We start from the raw sequence: 21021 nt of genomic DNA, 5'->3' as shown, positions 1-21021 counted from the left end.
ATATATATATATATATATATATATATATATATATATATATTTATTTATTTATATATAAATTATATATTAGTTGAAGATGGACACAATACCTTTATTATTTATTTTTATGTGGTGCTTAGGATTGAACCCAGGGCCTCACACCTGCGAGGCAAGCACTCACTGAGCTACAGCCCCAGCCCCTTCTGCTCTTTTTTTAAAGATTTTTTTTTGCTTGCTTTTGGTTTTGCTATTCAGTTGAATGAGTTCTTTGTAAATTTGGGGTTTCTGTTTGTTTGTTTGTTTGTCTGTTTTGGTACTGGAGATTGAACCCAGAGGCAGGCACTTCACCACAGAGCTACATCCTCCTGGCCCCTCCCCCTGCCTTTTTTTTTTTTTTTAATTTGGAGACAGGATCACCCTAATTGCTTAGGGCTTCAGTTGCTGAAGCTGGCTTTGAATTTGCAATTCTCCTGCCTCAGTCTCCCAAATCACTGGGATTACAGGTGTGGGACACAGGGCCCAGTTCTTTGTATACTTTGAACATTAACCCTTGCTATGGTTTGCATATGTCCCATAAAAGAGGTATGTTGGAAATTTCATCCCCAGGACAGCAGAGTTGGGAGGTGGGTCCTAATTATAAGTGATAAGGCCATGAGAACTGAATGAATTAATGTCATTGCCAAATTTGGAATGTGTGTGCACCTGTCAAGATGTATAATGCCCCACCACCTCAGGGAGCTCTTGGAACCTATCCCAATCAATTCCATCCCATCTTCAACTCCTCTAGCTCATTATCACTGGAATGTGTGGTGCACCACCCATGAAGCTACTTGAGTGGGCTTTCACTCGGTACTGAGCCATGGGGTACTTAGGTCTCCCCTTGGGAATGATCCTGACATTCCTGTGTGTAGACTGTCCAAGGTGTGAGATCTCTGCCCTTGCTCTACCAATGTGGGACAGCTCTTGTAGCTCCAGAATTGGGCATAACCCATTGGGTTTGGACAGTCCACCTCCTCCTTTATTTGGGGAAGAACATTCTGTAGAAATCCTTTGAAGTTCCCTTGAATAAATAAATCAAATGTAGGCTCCCCATCTCTGTCTCTTTCCAGTGTGGAAGCTTGGCAGCTAAGGTTGTAGAGCTGTCCTGCACCTCGCTTTTCAAAATTACTTCCATATCATGTGGTTTCTTCGCAGCTTCTTTTTCTTAGATGTGTTTCGCAGTCAGTTCACTCCATGCAGAGGAAGTCAGACTCAACCTCCCACGCTGGACTTGGGCAGGAGGAGTGGATTTCCTATAAAAGGATGAATTTGGCCCCCTTTTCCCTCTCCCTCACTCTCACCCTCTGTTGACCATTTTAATATCTTCCTTTGAGCAATGTCCATTTAGGCAATTTTAAAGTCAGTTTGGATTTTTTGCTGTTAAGTTGTTTGATTTCCTTGTGTATAATGAATATTAATTCAGAATAAGAATTGTAAGATATATTGCTTCTTGGCCTTTTGGCTAAGATCAAGTGTAGTATCTGTAATATCTGATATGTCCTCTATCGAAGGACAATATAGTAAATGGATTTTTGAAGCAGTGAAATGAAATAGGAACTGATTTAAGGATGCTGATCCATAATATGCTGCATGTGGGGGTAGGATTAAATGAACTCTAGATAGGGCAAAGGGGAAAAAGGAAGAGAGGGGAAGGGAGGGAGAATAAGGGTCGGAAAGACGGTGGAATGCAATGGTCATCATTACCCTAAGTACATGTATGAAGACACAAAGGATGTGACTCTACTTTGTGTACAACCAGAGATATGAAAAATTGTGCTCTATATGTGTAATATGAATTGTAATGCATTCTGTTGTCATATATAACAAATTTTTTAAAATTCCATCACTATGTACAATCATAACTCACCAATTAGATATGGAAAAATTTTTTTAAAAGAATTGTAAGATGTATAGTTTGTGAATACGTTTTCCTATTCTGTATGTTGTTTCTTCACTCTCATGAATGTTTCCTTGGCTGTGTAGAAGATCTTTAGTTTGATATAATCCCATTTGTTTATTTTTATTCTGTTTTCTGTGCTTTTGGGGTCTTATTTTTTTAAAAAATTCTCATCCATTCAAGTGTTCTGAAGTGTTTTCCCTATGTTTTCTCCTAGTAGTTTCAGTTCTTACATTTAAGTCCGTAATTCATTTTGAGTTTATTTTTTTATATGATGAAAGATAGTCTTGTTCTAGTTTTTCTGGGTCTAGTGTTGTTCTTTTGCATGTGGATATCCAATTTTCCCAACATAATTTATTTGAAGAGAGTCCTTTTCCTCATGCACGTTGTTAACACCTGTATCAAACATCAGTTGGCTGTACGTGTGTGGGTTTACTTCTACACTTTATTGTGTTACATTTATATGTGTCTGTTTTTATGCCAATATTATGCTTGATCACTACTAGAGCTTTGTAGTATATTTTGAAGTCAGGTAGTGTAATGCCCATGCTACCTGCTTCTTTTTTTTTTTTTTTTTTTTTTTTTTTTTTGATTGGTCCATATGGATTCTTTAATTTTTTTTTCTGCCTGCTTCTTTTTGATCAAGATTATTTTGGCTGTTTGGTGTGGGGTTTTGTTTTATTTTGTTTTGTGTGGTTCCACACAAATTTTAGGATTGTTTATCTAATTCTATGAGGAATGTCATTTTTCCTTTGAGTCTTAGACACATTTTTCAGAGAACATATTTATATTTGAAATAAAACCAACATGTGAGCTTTCCATTGTTTTTCCCTGTGAATGAGTCATACTTTCCTGTTTCTTTGCATGTCTCATAATATTTTCTTTCATATTGGACATTTGAGGCAATAGCAACTCTGGACACATTACTCACTCACCCCTGCCTCAGGACTTGTTGTTACTTGTATATTTGTTTAGGGACTTGGCTAGACCACTTCATGGGCTTCAGTCACAAGGGGGCAAAATTGTGATGTATGCAGTCAAGGGGAGAAATAAAGAATGTCCACACACTTCTGCCCCTTTCAATGCTTTATTCACTCAAATTACTCAATACAGTTTCACTGTATAGGTTGTTAATCAAGAAAATGACAATTCTTAATGCTAGGTACTGTAGTGGACATAATCAATTCACAGCAAACAATTCTAGATTTATTCTAAGCACTGCAAACACACTTAATCATGACAGGCTAATAACAGACATTCCCTCTGCAGGCTAAGTTCAAAAGTCTTAAGCATTAGGCTTTTAAGTCCAGCAGATGCACACTCACTCAGACCGTGGTGACCAGGTCCGGAACCAAGGCAGGCTTTTCCCGGCACCGAATGGATGACTGGTTGAGAAGAGGATGGTAGGGAGAAGTTGCGGCTCTTATCAAGGTCCAGATGAGGTGGTAGAGTTTGAGAGCGGTGAGGATCATGCAGAGGATCAGGAAGTGATGGGACAAGTGATGGGATATCAGGTTCTCATTAGATTCTCCAGCTCAAGTGCATCCTTGTTTTGGCTGGCTGAATCCCTGTTCATTTGCTCTAATATTTATACTAAATTTGGGGGCTTTTGACCCCCTTTCAATCCTTATCAGCTACCACCAGATTTCTCAGTGACATCATTTACCCTGGAGTCAGAAACTTCTGGTGGTCTCCACCCTGATCTTCTTGCTTTCCCTCTTATCTGGCAAGGACAGCCTGCCAGGGGCTTCACTCTATTTATCAGGGTGAGGAGAAGTAACATGTATGAGGCCATACTGGAGGGCTCTGTGGGTGTGCCTGGTGAGACTGCAGGTTTCAAACTGAAGTTTTTAAAATGGAGTTGCTTAGGCTCAGACCTAAAGCTATCCTCACAGCTTTCTATGCCACTTCCCCTTCTGTGGACTTCCTATGCCACTTCTCAGAAGTGGGCAGTGTTTAGCACTGGCACACTTATCCCAACTCTTTCTCTATCCAGAAGTGACAGTGGTCTTAGCTAGGCTATCTCTGACTACTTCTTTTCCTAATCCTCCTGTTCCATGTTCATAGCTCATCTATCTCTATTGGTATCATACCCAGATTAAACCTGCACTGATTGCTAGCTGAGGGTTCTACTGCTTTTTGAAAACACTGGGCATATGATGTCCCATGTTCTGATCCAATTAAATTTAGGGCCCCCTAAGGGACTGGCCTTTGAGATCAGCCTTTGAGACTTGTTCTACCATGATAGAACTCTCCTTACCTGCTTCTTTCCCACATTTTGTTAAAAGTGTATGACCTACCATTTCTTTTTTATTTATTCTTTTAAAAGTAAATGATAGCAGAATACATTACAAATCATATTACACATATGGAGCACAATTTTTCATACCTTTGGTTGTACATAAAGTATGTTCACACCAATTCATTTCTTCATACATGTACTTTGGATAATAATGTCCATCACATTCTACCATGATTGATAACATCCTTCCCCCTCCCTTTCCCTCCCACCCCTCTGCCCTATCTAGAGTTCCTCTATTCCTCCCACGAACACACTCCCTACTCCACTATGAGTCAGTCACCTTATATCAGAAAAAAACATTCAGCATTTGTTTTTTTGAAATTGGCTAACTTCACTTAGCATTATCTTCTCCAACTCCATCCATTTACCCGTAAATACCATGATTTTATTCTCTTTTATTGCTGAGTAATATTCCATTGTGTGTGTGTGTGTGTGTGTGTGTGTATATATATATATATGCCATTTTTTTTACCCATTCATCTACTGAAGGGCATCTAGGTTGGTGCTCCTATAAACATTGATGTGGATGTGTCCCTGTAATATGCTGTTTTTAACTCCTTTGAGTATAGACCAAGGAGAAGGATAGCTGGGTCAGATGGTGGTTCCATTCCCAGTTTTCCAAGGAATCTCCATACTGCTTTCCATACTGGCTGCACCAATTTGCAGTCCCACCAGCAATGTATGAGTGCACCTTTTCCCCCATATCTTCACCAAAACTTATTGTTGTTTGTCTTCATAATAGTTGCCATTCTGACAGGAGTGAGATGAAATCTTGGAGTAGTTTTGATTTGCATTTATCTAATTGCTAATGATGATGAACATTTTTTTCATATATTTGTTGATTGATTGTATATCCTCTTCTGAGAAGTGTCTGTTCAGGTCCTTGGCCCATTTGTTGATTGGGTTATTTGTTTTTTTGTTTGTTTGTTTGTTTTTTGGTGTTTAGCTTTCTGAATTCTTTATATACCCTAGAGATTAGTGCTCTATCTGATGTGTGAGGGGTAAAAATTTGCTCCCAAGATGTAGGCTCTCTATTCACCTCACTGATTGTTTCTTTTGCTAAGAAGAAACTTTTTAGTTTGAATCCATCCCATTTATTGTTTCTTGATTTTAATTCTTGTGCTATAGGAGTCTTATTAAAGAAGTTGGGGCCTAATTCCACATGATAAAGATTAGGGCCTACTTTTTCTTCTATTAGACCCAGAATCTCTGGTTTAATTCCTAGGTCCTTGATCCACTTTGAGTTGAGTTTTGTGCATGGTGAGAGATAGGGGTTTAATTTCATTTTGTTGCATATGGATTTCCAGTTTTCCCAGCACCAATTGTTGAAGAGGCTATCTTTTCTCCAATGTATGTTTTTGGCACCTTCATCTAATATAAGATAATTGTAGTTTTGTAAGTTAGTCTCTATGTCCTCTATTCTGTACCATTGGTCTACCAGTCTGTTTGGTGCCAATAACATGCTGTTTTTCTTACTATTGCTCTGTAGTATAGTTTAAGATGATCTACCATTTCCTTCTATTAGCTGGTGACCATCAGGTTCAAACTCCTCCATGCTGTTTAACATAAAGTTGATCCTGTTTGGAAGAGCTACTGAAACCTTTATTCTTATGGCCTGCCTCCCGCCCCCCCCCCACAGAACCTCAGCACCACTGCTGTGGTTCTAGGGGCAGCCATAGTGACCCCCTTCTCTCTTTGCTGCAAGGAACTGGCAGGATGTTGCCTCATCCAATGTGGAACTTCCATCCTATGAATGAGCTAGGGTGAGGTCAATTGGTGCCCAGGATTCTTGGACAGCCACACATAGAGTATAGCTTCTGCCTTATGAGTAGGTGTTCATAGGAGAAAGAAGAGCCCAGACCCTTTGTCCATACTTTATGAATAGAGTTCCTGCAACATGGAGTTGGAGAAAATGGGAGATGCCAGCAGTCTTCCCCTCCTGGGAGCTGAGCGGTGAGAAAGTCCATCTTCTTGACCATATTTACTCAGATTCAAGCTTCAGGGGGGAAGAGAACACAGATATGTTCAGTGCCATAGGATCCTACTGTTCTTACTAATATTTATTAAAATTTCTTGAATGAATGTTTCATTGGCTGTATACCCTGAAGAGAATTTCCAAATACTTTAAATGGCTCTATTAAAAAACATATACATAAAAACATAATAATTGCATGTAATAATGGTGTACCATATAATGTTTTGGTATAAGTATACATTATATAATTTGTAATAAGGTTACATAACTATCTCCTCAATCATATATCATGGTGAAACAATTTTTTCCATTTATGGTTGTTTTGCTTGGGAGAGGGTCTGGAGAGCCTTCACACCACCCTACAGCTGGAGATGGTTTGTCACAAAGGACTATTGTTCTAATAGCTAACTAGTACACATAAGCCTCCTAAAATAACATCTAACATTTATTGCTTATTCTGTGCTTCCTACAGGGTTAGATTTTGTTTTTGTTTTTGTTTTTATTTTTTTAGTTGTTGATATACCTTTATTTTATTTATTTATATGTGGTGCTGAGAATAGAACCCAGTACCTCACACATGGTAGCAAGTGCTCTACAACCCCAATCCTGGATATTTTTTAATGCCATTTTTACACACTGATAAAGGTTAAACTTGGAGAAACTGACCTCCATATCACCATCACAGAGCTGGTAAAGTACAGCAATTTGATGGGAACCCCAAGCCTATTTGAATACACATCATCCTAAGAGGGCCACATTGTTCACATAATAAGTGAATATTTTGATATTCATTTTACTCCACGAGAGCCAGCTCTATAATTCACATGTACAGCAGTCCAGATATACAGGTGAATTAACATTGACCAATGACTGACAAAAGCTGGTGTATAACTACCCCAGCTCCCTCCTGCCTTAGGCTCTGCTTCTGGGGGAACCCAAAATAAGGCAGTAAAAATCTGAAGTACTGCTGTGAAACAGAGAAAACTTGACTGAGTAGACAGTTGGAGCTATGCCAGGCCAGGGGGAAAGTATGTCAAAGGTATGCCTTGTCAGAAGCACTCTGTGAAGCCTGCAGAGTGGGGTGAGAGCAGATGACTAAGAGAGTCAAGGGTTGGCAAGGGCTGGGGAAGCACAGGGGTCAAAAGAATCAGAGGGAAGAAGAAAGAAATCAGGATCAAGTCTGCTATGACCTACCACAGGGCCTGGGACCTGCCTCTGGTCCAAGAAAGCTTGAACACCAACTAATGGGACTTATTTGACTAACAATGGGACTTATTTGTGAAATAATCGATAACTTTTATTAACATAGCATATTAAATCACAGATAAAGACTCTTAACTCATAACCTAGTTACAGCAAATTCTGAAGCATGCTCCTACAGTGCAGGCAATGGACATATAGCTAGGAAGTTCAAATTTGATCTTTCAACAGTTACAAGGAATTTTCGCTCAGAAAGGGGTCTCAGAGCAGAGGTAACCTTAAATTAACCAGGTCCTAGCATCCCAGAGTGTTACGCCCCTCCCCTGACTCAGGCAATGGCAAGGCCCTACTGAGGTGGATGGCGCAAGGCGTCCATCCTCTGGAGGAGCACAGTATGTTTCTGGGAATGGGCTGGTTTGTTTTTGTATTCCTTTAATAAGTATAGTTGCGACTTCTCATATGACCATTAAGTATGAAGGAAAAAACATGACTTTCCCAATTAACACAACTACTTCTAAGAATAAATCTGTTTGCTCTAAATGCAATGATTCATCTGTAGAATGTAAATTGTTAATGTTTAATAAAAAAAAAAACCTGTAGGAAAAACAGTCAAGGAATTTTTTGAGAAATTAAATTAAAATCTAGAGAAGAAGAATTAATGTTAAGAAGATAGGTTAGTGCTTAGTACTGGGCAACTTGTTCTTGTTCCTGTGCACAATGGTTTGTGCTCTTACTCTTGTTTGATTAAAATTAGTAGCCTTGGGCTGGGGATGTGGCTCAAGCAGTAGCGCGCTCACCTGGCATGCAGGAGGCCGAGGTTCAATCCTCAGCACCACATACAAACAAAGATGTTGTGTCCGCCGAAAACTAAAAAAAAATAAATAAATATTTAAAAAAAATTCTCTCTCTCTCTCTCTCTCTTTCTCTCAAAAAAAAAAAATATTAAAAAAAAGAAAGTAAAATGCTTGCTTATGCATAAGCCAAGATACATTCTTCTTATCTAATTGTAGCTACGTAATATTTTGTTTCTTTGAATAATGATTCCTGTTTTGAACCACAAAATACTGTGAGCCTGCCAAAATGAAAAGTATATATGATGAACTTCACAAGTAAAGATTGGGATTCAGCACCTTCACTTTTGTGTCTCTGTTGTTTCTTCACCCTCCTCACCATCCATTCTCTCCTGAGACCCCCTGCCGGAGCTGGACTCCTCCAACACCAGAGAGAGAAGGCCAGATCAGCACCAGCCATGGCTTAAACCAATTCTCCACAAAAAGTACCCTTGGAGTAATGTCAGATGCCAGGGCATACAATGCCCCAGGCCACACAAACTGATAGAGGGACTATGGGCTTGGCCCATTACCTTCTCTATTCTGCCAAACAGATATTACTCAACCTCTAAGGCTTCTCCATCAAGTCTTCCAGCCCGACAATCTCTCTCCTCTGTGTAGTGTAGAGTGCATTCCTGGAGCCAGACCAGCTGAGTCAGAATCCTGGCCTACGAGTATGACTTTGGGCAAGTTGTTTATGTCTTGTGCCTCAGTTTCCTCATCTGTAAAATGAAGATAATAATAATTGTCTCTGGAATTATTTAAAGAGTGCATTTATCAAGGTGAAGAAATATGGCAGATATCATCTCAACCAAGCAATCAAAGTTAACATCATCAAAATGAAATAAACCCCGACAGCACAATACTCCTGATATGATGTTAAGAATATAACATTTCTTCAGGGCTGGGGATGTGGCTCAAGCTTGCCTGGCATGCACGGGGCGCTGGGTTCGATCCTCAGCACCACATAAAGATAAAATAAAATAAAGATGTTGTGCCCCCCGAAAAATAAAAAACTGTTAAAAAAAAGAATAGAACATTTCTTCAATGGCATTACTACCAAAAGCACATAATCTGAACTTAATTTTAAAGAAACATCAGACTAACCCAAAATGAGAGATGTTCCAGTACATTGCTATAACAGCACCTCAGCTTGGGTGATTTTTTAAAGTGAAGAGATTAATTTTGGCTCATAGTCCTGCAAGTCCAAGGCACTGGCATCTGCTTGGCCTTGGTGAGGGCCTCATGCCATTTTCAACTCAGGACAGAAAGCAGAAGGGCTAGCAGCTTGTGCAGAAGAGATCACATGGTGAGAGAGGAAGCAAAAGAAAGCCAAGGTAGCTAAACTCATTTATGTAACAACCCACTCTCACAGTAATGAATCCAGTCCCACAAGAACAGGAACTCATTCCCCTAAGCAAGACATTTATCTCTCTTAATGATCAAATCACTTCCTAAAGGGTCCACCACCTCTCAATACTGTTACACTGGGGACCAAATTTCAACATGAGTTTTGACAGGGACAAATCACATCCAAACTACAGCATGAAAAATTCTACAAAGTAACTGATTCTTACTCTTCAAAAATGGCAGGGTCGTGAAATATAAAAAGATTGAGAACTGTTCTAGATTTTTTTTTTCTTTTTACACAGACAGCTAAATGCAATATGTGATTTAGGGTTGTCTCTTGGACCAGAAAGGAAAAAGAGTATAAAGGAAAGAATTTTCCATTCTGTTTTGTTTCATTGTTTTTCTCCAAAAGACACTATTGGCACAGTTGGTAAAACATGAGCTATGTGGATTTGATAGTGTTTTCTGTATCAGTGTTAACATTCTGATCTTGATAAGTGTACTGTGGGTGTGCCGGATAGTATCTTAGGTGGAGCCTTGGTAAGTACAGTAACTATAGGTATTAAACTCCTAAGCAATAAGAGTCTGCCCCATGCAGTCTTTTATTATATGCACTTTTTGTTGCTTAATTCTTTGGCAGACAATGCTTGATCCTTCAGGACATTCTGTATTTGTAACACTCATAAGCCTTAATACATTGATACACAAATTCGTTTTTGAACAGATATTGAAGTAGATCTGAAATTGCCAGTTATTGTGTCATATCAAAAAATGCAAAGGGATACGAGACCCAGGTCCAAGTCATTCTGGAATGTTCCATTCAGGTGGGAAAGGCTGAAAGATCCTTTACAGGTGAGATCAAGAAAAGGTGCTTTGTACTGACTGGTAAGATGGAAACATCAATAGGAATTCAAAGGAGAGAAAGGAATGTATACAGAAAAAATAAAAAAAAATGACAATAAAAAGTAGAACAAAAAGACCCTGTTTAAAATAAATTTTTGTGAGTTTTATGTGGGATGAATGTGGGTTTGCCACATTCATCCCACATAAAATTCAGGGTGACAAATCAAGAAGTAGAATATGCTTAAGGATAGTCACTATATTATCTCTGGTAACAGCAAAAGATTGAAATTAAATGGCTTTTATATCCATACAACAGAATACCATGCATCCATTAAAAAAGAACTGATCTCTCTGTAGTCACAACTATAGGTCACAATTGTGCCTACTTGGTAGGGGATGTTTTCAAGAGGGACAAATGGGGCCAATAGGAGCTGCATACACGCTGTGTTGTAAAGAGTTGGTATTGACAGATGTGAGATGTATGTAAAAAATTATTGAGTCGGGCTGGGGTTGTGGCTCAGCAGTAGAGCACTTGCCTAGCATGTGTGAGACCTGGGTTCGATCCTCACCACCACAAAAGAATAAATAAATTAAATAAAGGTATTAAAAAAATCTTAAGTCTCTTAAGATTTGAGTACTTAATACTTGTTCACTTTACATAAGTAAAGTCTGGTTGAATTTTAAAAGAACTGTTAAAACTTAATGTATGTATTGATAAGGAATTACTTCCAGAGTATATTGTTAAAATGAAAAAATGCATATAGAACAATATCTGTGGAATTCAATACTTAGGATGCTCAATAAAGTAAACAGATATATGCCAGTCCTTGCCTGTGTCTGAAACCTCATTAGAAGACAATAGGAGAAATGGATAAGGTGGGCTGGGGATATAGCTAGTTGGTAGAGTACTTGCCTCACATGTACAAGGCCATGGGTTCAATCCTCAGCACCAAAAAAAAAGGATAAGGTACTCCCTCTCCACAGGAGGCAAGAACTGAGTGACTGGGATATTAGGGCTGGGAACACACATAGAGTAGGGGGAAATATAAACATGAAGAGAAAGTAAGAGTTGTTGTTTTTTTTTTTTTTCCTGCAGATTGAATCCAGGGGTGATCTACCACTGAGTTACATCCCCAGTCCTTCTTATTTTTCATTTTGAGATGAGATCTTTCTAAGTTGCCGAGGCTGCCCTTGAACATGCAATCCTCCTGCCTCAGAATCCTTAGTTGCTGTAATTATAGGTGTGCACCATCAGGCCCACCTCCATTGGTACTTTAATACCACAGGCTACTTTTGTAGTTTGTGTTAAATCAAGAAATGAGGCCTGTGTAAATGCAGGATCTAAGCATAACCAAGGCGTCTGGGTGGGGGAACTGATTTACAGTTGTGTTTTTCTCCATAAACTAACACATCTGGATCCCATGTCAAACTCCGTAAGTCAATTTTATGATAGATTTAAAACTCAGCCAGTTATCCATTAATTGATTAAAATTAGTACATCCAGACTGGGGATATAGCTCAGTTGGTAGAGTGCAGAGAAAAATCATGAGTATCAGTTCTGATGGCCCTTTCTTCCTTCTTATGGTAGTATACTTCCCCCTAGTGTCTAGATAACAAATGACACCAAAGACATTCTCAAGTACATTCAGAAATAAGGAAATAAATATGATTGAAGAGAAGCCTTTTTTTTTTTTTTTTTGGAGATGGTTTATGCTCTCTATGTTACCCAGTCTGGCGTGGAACTCCTGGGCTCAAGTGGCCCTCTTGCCTCAGCCTCCCAAGTGCTGGGACTGCAGACAAGCACCACCATGCTTGGCACAAAAAGCTCACTTTTTTTTTTTTTTTTTAAGAGAGTGAGAGAGAGAATTTTAATATTTATTTGTATGTGGTGCTGAGGATCAAACCCGGGCCGCACGCATGCCAGGCGAGCGCGCTACCGCTTGAGCCACATCCCCAGCCCGAGAAGCCATTTTACTGTGATTGAAAAATATATTAGAAGTCAATTTTAGGGGGCTGGGGTTGTGGCTCAGCAGTAGAGCACTTGCCTAGCATGTGTGAGGCACTGGGTTTGATCCTCAGCACCACATAAAAACAAATAAATAAAAAACATAGAGGTATGTCCATCTATAACTAAAAAAAAGAAAGGAAGGAAGGAAGGAAGGAAGGAAAGAAAGAAATCTTAGCCAGGTGTGGTGGTACACACCTGTAATTCCAGAGATTCGAGAGGCTGAGGCAGGAGGATCAAAAGTTCAAAGCTAGCCTCAGCAACTCAGTGAGGCCCTAAGCAACTTAGTGAGACCCTGTCTCAAATTTAAAATAATAATAGGTCTGGTGGTGTGGTTCAGTGGTTAAGCACCTCGATAACAAAAAAAGAAAGAACCATCTGTACACATGCAAATATGCTTGTATATGTCTCAAATACCTCTAAAGAATATAAATAAACTGTTAACAGTATTTGTCTCCAGAAAGGAGAACTGAGTGACTGGGAGAACTATCATGGTATATTATTGTGTATCATATCAAACTCGAGCCACGTAATATATTGCTATTTGGAAAAATAATTAAACTTTAAAAAGAAAAAAATCTGACTATTAAATTCTACAAGTTGATTGACAAAGGGGTCTTTCACTCATTGATTCATGTATTTAACAAATATTTATTGGAATGCTTTCTATGTGCTGGGTACTGTCTGGAAAAGTAAAGGTGAAGAAAACTGACACATTTCTGCCCTCTTGGGGTTTACTATGCTTAGAGTGTGTCCTTGGATACTACATGTTGAAGGAAGCAGAGCCCATGATCACCACATAGGGCAGAGGCCCTGGGGCCCTGGGTCAGTGTGGTGGGGAACAATCTTTTCCTATTTGCTTCAGACCTATGTTGAGGTGTTTTTGTTTTAGCATTTTAGATTTTTCTTAATTTATGATACTTGACAAGTGTGATAAAACAAACATTTCACTTACCCAAGAGCTGAAGCTCATAAGTTCTTCCCAAGTATCATGGAAAACTTAAATAGCCACAAACATGGCTACAAAACTGTCTCAACAAGGGTATCATAGAAATTATATTGCCTGTCTATAATGCAACCAAGAAGAAATTCATCAATGAAAAAGTTAATTTCAAAATTAATCCCCAAAATGTAACACATTTGTAAATAACATGAATGAGAAAAACAGTATAATAATGGAATTTAGAAAATCCTTCCAACTGACCATACAAAAATACATTATTAGCAAAATTTGTGGGACAGAGTAAGCCTTAAATGCATTTATTAGAAAAATAGGCTGAAAATTAAGGAAATGTTTAGTTTAAATTAGAAAAACAAAAATACGCAAAGAAAGTACAAAGAAATAAATAGTAAAAATGAAAGAAATTTTAAAATATAAAAGAAAGATATGGAGAAGTTCAACAAAGCTAAAGTTTGGTTGTTGATAAGGTGAAAAGCAATAATATTTACAAATTTATGGAAGTGTTAAACAATTTTTTAAAAGAGAGCACACAAGTAAATAATATGATGAATGAAATAGAGGCCAGAACTACAAATGCTAAGATATGAATAATGTTATATTAATAGAGTTAAAAACTTAGGTAAAATGGGAAAATTCCTAGAAAGACAGCAAAATTGCCTGAAATAGAAAACTTGAATAATCAGAAACAGAATCAACAGTTTAAAATGTCTCACATAGAAAACATATATTCATTCCATAAATATTCAAGAAATAAAAGAGCCAAACCTTACACATTTAGAAACCTTAAAACCAGAAAATATCCAACTCATTTTTGTAAGGTTAATAAAATCTTGATAGAATATCCAAACAAGAGTAAGAAAGAAAATTAGAAGTCAATTTCTCATGAATACAGAAGCAAAGAGGCTAAACACAGTGCTAGCAAGTCAAATCCAGCAATGCATTTAAAAAAAAAATGCTTTGTTAAGGAAGTCAGATCCTAGGCTGATGTGGTGAAGATTTGGGCCTATTTTTTCTATTTGGTGCAGGGTCTCTGTTCTAGTGCCTAAGTCTTTGAACCACTTTGAGTTGATTTTTGTGCAGGGTGAGAGATAGAGGTTTAATTTCATTTGCTACATATGGATTTACAGTTTTGCCAGCACCATTTGTTGAATAGGCTTACTTTTCTCCAGTGAATGTTTTTGGCACCCTTGTCTAGTATGAGATAACCATATTTATGTGGGTTTGTCTCTGTGTCCTCTATTCTGTACCATTGGCCTACAAGTCTATTTTGGTGCCAATAACATGCTGTTTTTGTTACTGTAGCTCTATAGTATAGTTTAAGGTCTAGTATTGTGATGCCTCCTGCTTCACTTTTCTTGCTAAGGATTGCTTTAGCTATTCCAGGTCTCTTATTTTTCCAAATAAATTTCATGATTGCTTTTTCTATTTTTATGAAGAATGTCATTGGTATTTTAATAGGAATTGCATTAAACCTGTATCGAATCTATAAATGGGATGGATTCAAATTAAAAAGCTTCTTCTCAGCAAAGGAAACAATAATATGAGGAAAGAACCTACAGATTTGGATAATATCTTTACCACATGCACTGCCAATAAAGCATTAATCTCTAGGATATATAAAGAACTCAAAAACCTCAACACCAAGAAAACAAATAACCCAATCAATAAATGGGCTAAGGAACTGAACAGACGCTTCACAGAAGAAGAAATACACTTGATCAACAAATATATGAAAAGGTGTTCAACGTCTCTAGCAATTAGAGCAATGCAAATCAAAACTACTCTAAGATTTCATCTCACCCCTGTCAGAATGGCAATCATCAAGAATACAGGCAACAATAAATGTTGGTGAAAAGGTACACTCATAAATTGTTGGTGGGACTGCAAATTAGTGCAACCACTATGAAAAGCAGTATGGAGATTCCTCAGAAAACTTGGAATAGAACCACCATTTGACCAAGCTATCCCACTCCTTGGTTTATACCCAAAGGACTTAAAAATCAGCATATTATAGTGTCTCAGCTACATCAATGTTTATAGCAGCTCAATTTACAATAGCTAAACTATGGAACCAACCTAGGTGTCCCTCAATAGATAATGGATAAAGAAATTGTCATATATATATTTTCCAATGGAATATTATTCAGCTTTAAAGAAGAGTGAAATTATGGTATTTGCCAGAAAATGGTTGGAGTTGGAGAACATCATGCTAAGCAAAATAAGCCAATCCTGCAAAACCAAAGGCCAAATGTTTTGTCTAATATGTAGATGCTAATTCACAATAAGATGGGGGGCACTAGGTAAAAATAGTGTTACCTTAGGTTAGATAGAGGAAAGTGATAGGAGGGAAGGGGAGGGAATGTGGGGAAAGAAAAGATAGTAGAATAAAACAGACATTATTACTGTATGTATATATGTGCCTACATGACCAATATGATTCTGCAACTTGTACACTCAGAAAAATAAAATTATATCCCATCTATGTATGATATATCAAAGTGCATAAATACATTCTATTGTCATGTATAACTAATTAAAACAAACTTAAATTTTTTTTAAAAAATGCCTTGTATTAGGAATGCAGGAATGATTCAGCATTAGAATTTAATTTGCTCATATGAAAATTGGTAGATTTTCTTTGTTTTTCTCAAAAGACCAAACTCAGAACAAGTGCTGAAATTTATGAGAGGACAGTTGTGACTCAATAAAGAGAGAACTTGAAAAAAGATCAGTCTAAAAATAGAACACCTGGAAAGAAATTGATATTCTTATACCATGAATGCTTCCTGTTCAAACACTGAAATTTGACCCATGAGAATGCTATAAAAATGTTCTTGCATCAAATGTAAAATAGATTTTACCTGGAAGTTGATTTGCCCACTCAGTCATCATTCACTTGAAATTCAAGAAATGAAAACTGCTGTATTTACATCTCTCAACTCAATTGGTTTCAAAGGATATGTGAAACCCACTGCAGATTGGTGGCCTCTAGTGATGTTTGAAAAAGACTCTTTCCTCTTTGGTCCTGATTTCATCTGTGGTGAGAAGTCCTGCTTTCTTATGGTTCCTTCCTTCAGTAGAAGAGATTGCTGAGACTCCCAATATAGGAGGTGGGAGCATCCTTCTCACTGAAACCCAGTTGATCACCCTAACCAACTGACACCGGGAAGGAGCTGGTGTAGTATTAAACTATCTCCTGGCCCTACAGCTAAGAACACAGTTCTTCCCTAGGGGCACTGCCAAAGACTCTTAAGAACAGCAGAGAGAGTGTTGCTCACCAGGTGTGTGGCCTTGGAAACCTCTGGGCCCCAATGTCATAATTATAACCAATTGACTGGCCCTCCAAGATCTACCTTGCAGTTCTCAGCTCTCACTATTCCTCATACTCTGCCTAAGACACTTCTCTGTGCCGTGTCTTCAGAATATATGTTCTCTCTTGACTCATGTATCTCTGCAGCCTGGGATTCCTCTCACTGCTCTTATTTTGACTTCATGTTTCACTTGAAGCCACCATGTTTGCCATATCTCAAATCTTCCTTCCCTGGATTCCTCATATAATGCTTATATAAAGAGAGAATATGTGTATCACTGATGCAAGTAAATATTTTTTCTTTGATTTGAAAAAAAAAGAATTTAATTTGCTAAACCAGGTTTAATGACACATACCAGTAATGCCAGCTACTAGGGAGGCTAAGGCAGGAGCATCACAAGATCGAGGACAGCTTGGGCAAATCAGCAAGACCATCTCTCAAAATAAAAATAAAATTTAGGACTGGGAATGTAGCTCAGTATTTGAGTACCCCTGGGTTCAATCCTCAGTACATCATCATCATTATCATCATAATAATAATAATATAATTCTACCACATTAACAAATTAATGGAAAAGTCTTGATTATCTCAACAGAGTAAATGCACAAAATAAAATTCAATATTCATTAATGATTTTTAAACTCTTTAATTTTAAGCAAAGTTTTTATCTGATAAAGGGTAAAATCATACTTAATGATAAAATGCTAAAAGAGGGTAAAATCATACTTAATGATAAAATGCTAAAGGCCTATAGATAGGAGGAAAGTAAATCAATAGGACAATTCATATACATTAGTCTCTCCCTACTCAGATATTTAATGAATCACCTAGAACATTACTCATCTGTGATATACCTTCATTACCCTCTTGACCACAGATTGTTACTATAATGCAAGGTGATCCTGGTCAAATGATCCATCAGGAAGCCAAAAGAGACTACACAATGGCCAATGTGTCAGGTATGAATAATAAATACAAAGTTCCCGTGGGCAAAAGTGAGGTTTCACTCCCATTCTTTCATGTATGAACCAGATGTTGGAAAAATGAAAAACTATTCATGAGCAGAGAAGATCTGACTTTTCTGGGAGTTCAAAAGAACGCATTTGGCTAGAAAGGCAGTAATTTGTGCTTGTGGATTTCAGGGAATCAGAGAAAGAAATCAGAAAGGCAACTAAGATATTTTATCTGGTATTAGCAAAATGACCTATGAGCAATGGGTGTCTTGAGTCAAATTCCTCTCCAAACAAATTCTGAGAAAGGATGTAGATGCAATCAGTTTATTTGGGAGGTAACCCCAGGAAACACCAGTAGAGGAATAGAGAAGCAAGAAAGGAAAAGGAAGAAGTTCAATGTGGGCTACCAACTTGGCAACTGAAGCTCCATTCTACTATAGACATTCCAGAGAATTGCCCTGCTTGAGGACAGTCTGCCATACCACTCTCCTGCCATGATGTTCAGCCTTGCCTTAAGCCCGAGAAATGCAGCCAGTCAGTCTTTTGTACTAAGACCTCTGAAACCATGAGCTTTCAAATAAACTTTTCCTCCCCTCTACAATTGTTGTGGTTGGGTCGTTTTAGTCGCAACAGCAAGAAAGCTGATTAAAACACCATGTCAGCAAAATTGACAAAATCTAGAAGCTCTAAGAGTGAAATACAGTGAAAATGGAAGAAGTGATAAAAAAAATTATGAATGAGGCATACAGTAAAGGGGCAATCATAATTTTATGAACAAGGATTTGAAAATGCTAGAAAAAGTATTAATTAAAACCATGAAATATTGTCTTGCACTCATTGGATTGGCAATGACACAAAGGCTTATAAGAATTCCATTGGTGAAGACGTGAGGAAATGCACTCTTTTTTATGAGTTCTTTTTAGTTATACATGACAGTATAATCCATTTTGATATAATTATACATGTATGGAATATATCTAATTCTAATTAGGACCCCATCTTGTGGCTGTACATATGGTGGGATTCATTATGGTGTATTCATATATGTATGTGGTGAGCCGTTCTAATTAGACCGTGGCCGCCATTAGAAGATGGCGCCGGCTTCCACTGTGGCCTGTGATAAACAACTCCTAATATGGAGAATTGGCACGCAATCCCTTACCACCCTATGAGAAAGGTCCACGTGGCAGCTTAAGATTGGTATGCTGGAGGCTTTATTAGGCTGTGCTTGGGCGCTCGGCGGGGGGTCACTAGAAGATGATACTTGAATCAAGGCCTGAATAAACTGCTGAAAGAAGAATCCTGTGTCGTGTTTTCCCTTGCCGGCGAGGGGTCGCGACATATGTACATAGAAAAATTATTTCAGATTCATTCCAACTGTCTTTCCTTTTCCTATCCTACCCTCACTTCCCTTCATTCCCCTTTGACTAATTTACTAAATTTCTATTCTTTCCCTCCCACTATGTGGATCAGCTTCTACCTCTCAGCAAAAACATTCAACCTTTGGCTTTTGGGAACTGGCTTATTTCACTTAGTATGATAGTCTCCAGTTTCATCCATTTACCAGCAGAAGTCATGAAGTAATTTTATGGCTGAGTAATATTCCATCATGTATATTTTCTTTATTGTACATTTTCTTTATCCATATGTATATTTTCTTTATTGTACCTTTCTTTATTCATCTGCTGAAGGGCACCTCACTTGGTTCCATAGCTTAGCTATTGTGAGTTGAGCTGCTATATACATTGATGTAGCTGCATCACTTTAGTATGCTGATTTAATACCGTTGGATATGTACCAAGGGAAATAACCCAGTCAAATAGAGGTTCCATTCTTAGTTTTTTGAGGAATCACCATATTGCTTTCCAGAGCAATTGCACTAATTTGCAGTTCCCACCAGCAATGTATGAGTTTACCTTTTCCCCACATCCTCTCCAACATCTATTATTGCCTGTATTCTTGATTGTTGCTATTTTGGCTGGAGTAAGATGAAATCTCAGTGTAGTTTTAATTTGCAGGGAAATTAACTCTTACACATTATTTGTAGGGGTGTAAATTACTACAATTAACTGAAAGGGCAATTTAACCATACGTATCCAGTATTTATTTTAAAAAAGCACAACCTTTACCATAGTCAATTCATTTCTAAGAATTTTTCCCAAAGATATGTCCACAAGTGTGCTTAAAAAAAAAAATAGCCCTTGGCATCTTGTAGCATTGTTCATAATAGCAAACAACTGGGGAAAAAACATTTAAGATACATCAGTAAGGATGGACCTTACTAACAGCTCTAGTAAGCTCAGTGGTCTGATCTGGGAAAAGGAGGGCAGGGTCCAATGAGGTGCTCATAGGTGGCCTTTAGCAGTGATTGAACAGAACTACTACATGACTTGGCTGCCAGTACTGGTTTATGCTTGTTGCCCCTGCATCCCATACAGTTAGCACTCACTCCCTCTCAAAAGTGTCCTGTCTTGACTGTAAACTTGCGACCACTCCATATTGCAAAAATCGGTACTCCTTGGCTCTCCCAGGGCCCCCTGACAAGGAGAGGTCTTTTAGGGCTGGGCCTAGCACACCCACACCTCACTGGCCAGGCTCAGTCATGCGGGCAGCCCAACCGCAAAAGAATCTGGGAAAGAGTCCCTAGCTTAGTAGAAAGAGAAAGTGACCGAATTGGGGTACATCCCACCACAGGGCATGGCCCCTAAGTAAACTAAGGACCAGCATTCCTGGACCAACTGGAGTCGGAAGCTGGCAACCTTGGTGGCTTCTAGAAATATATCAGAAAGCCAGGCGTGGTGGCACACACCTGTAATCCCAACGCTCCAGAGGCTGAGGCAGAAAGATTGTAAATTCAAAGTCAGCCTCAGCAACTTAGCGAGGTCCCAAGCAACCCCGGGAGATCCTGCCTGTAAATAAAATATTTTTAAATGGTCTGGGGATATGGCTCAGTGGTTAAGTGACTCTGGATTCCATCTCTGGTACCAAAAACAAAATCAAAACAAAACGAAAGAAAGAAAAGAAAAACATCAGAAAATGGGGTCAAGAATGAGGAGACGATCACACTGCCTACTCAGTTGTGGATGCATTTTCTAGCACGTATTCCCTTTAAAAAGCAAATTTAAAGGTGGAGGGATTCAGGAGACATTCCACAAGCTGGTCAAGGTAGTGAGGGTGCAGTTAACTACTCCACCAACAGGAAGAGGCAGGGAAAATTAAGTCTGGGGAACCGAAGTATCTCAACGGCTTCAGGAGCAGCACCAAGCCAATGCGGATGCGGACAGCAAAGGGAACGCGTACCTTGACGGAACCTCGGCATCTCGGCAAAGAACGTAAGCCACGACGCCCCGCCCCACGCCACACCGCGCCTGCGCCT

The 21021-nt window shown here is 38.5% G+C and overlaps 1 long non-coding RNA gene and 1 pseudogene across 1 annotated transcript; one reads left to right on the top strand and one right to left on the bottom strand.

Moving 5' to 3' along the window:
• The first annotated feature begins 1460 nt into the window (after nucleotides 1-1460).
• LOC125612548 lies at nucleotides 1461-1630 on the top strand (annotated as a pseudogene).
• A 4167-nt stretch (nucleotides 1631-5797) lies between these two features.
• On the bottom strand, nucleotides 5798-21017 carry LOC125612517. The gene is made up of 3 exons (XR_007342945.1): nucleotides 20946-21017; nucleotides 8756-8944; nucleotides 5798-6213 (listed from the first exon to the last, which is right to left on the bottom strand). It is a non-coding gene; the product is annotated as an uncharacterized LOC125612517 (long non-coding RNA).
• Nucleotides 21018-21021: the final 4 nt, after the last annotated feature.

Source organism: Marmota marmota, unplaced genomic scaffold (genome assembly GCF_001458135.2).
Source record: "Marmota marmota marmota unplaced genomic scaffold, marMar, whole genome shotgun sequence".
NCBI lineage: Eukaryota > Metazoa > Chordata > Mammalia > Rodentia > Sciuridae > Marmota > Marmota marmota.
The sequence above is the reverse complement of the archived record's forward strand: the minus strand, read 5'-3'. Positions and strand labels throughout refer to the sequence as shown.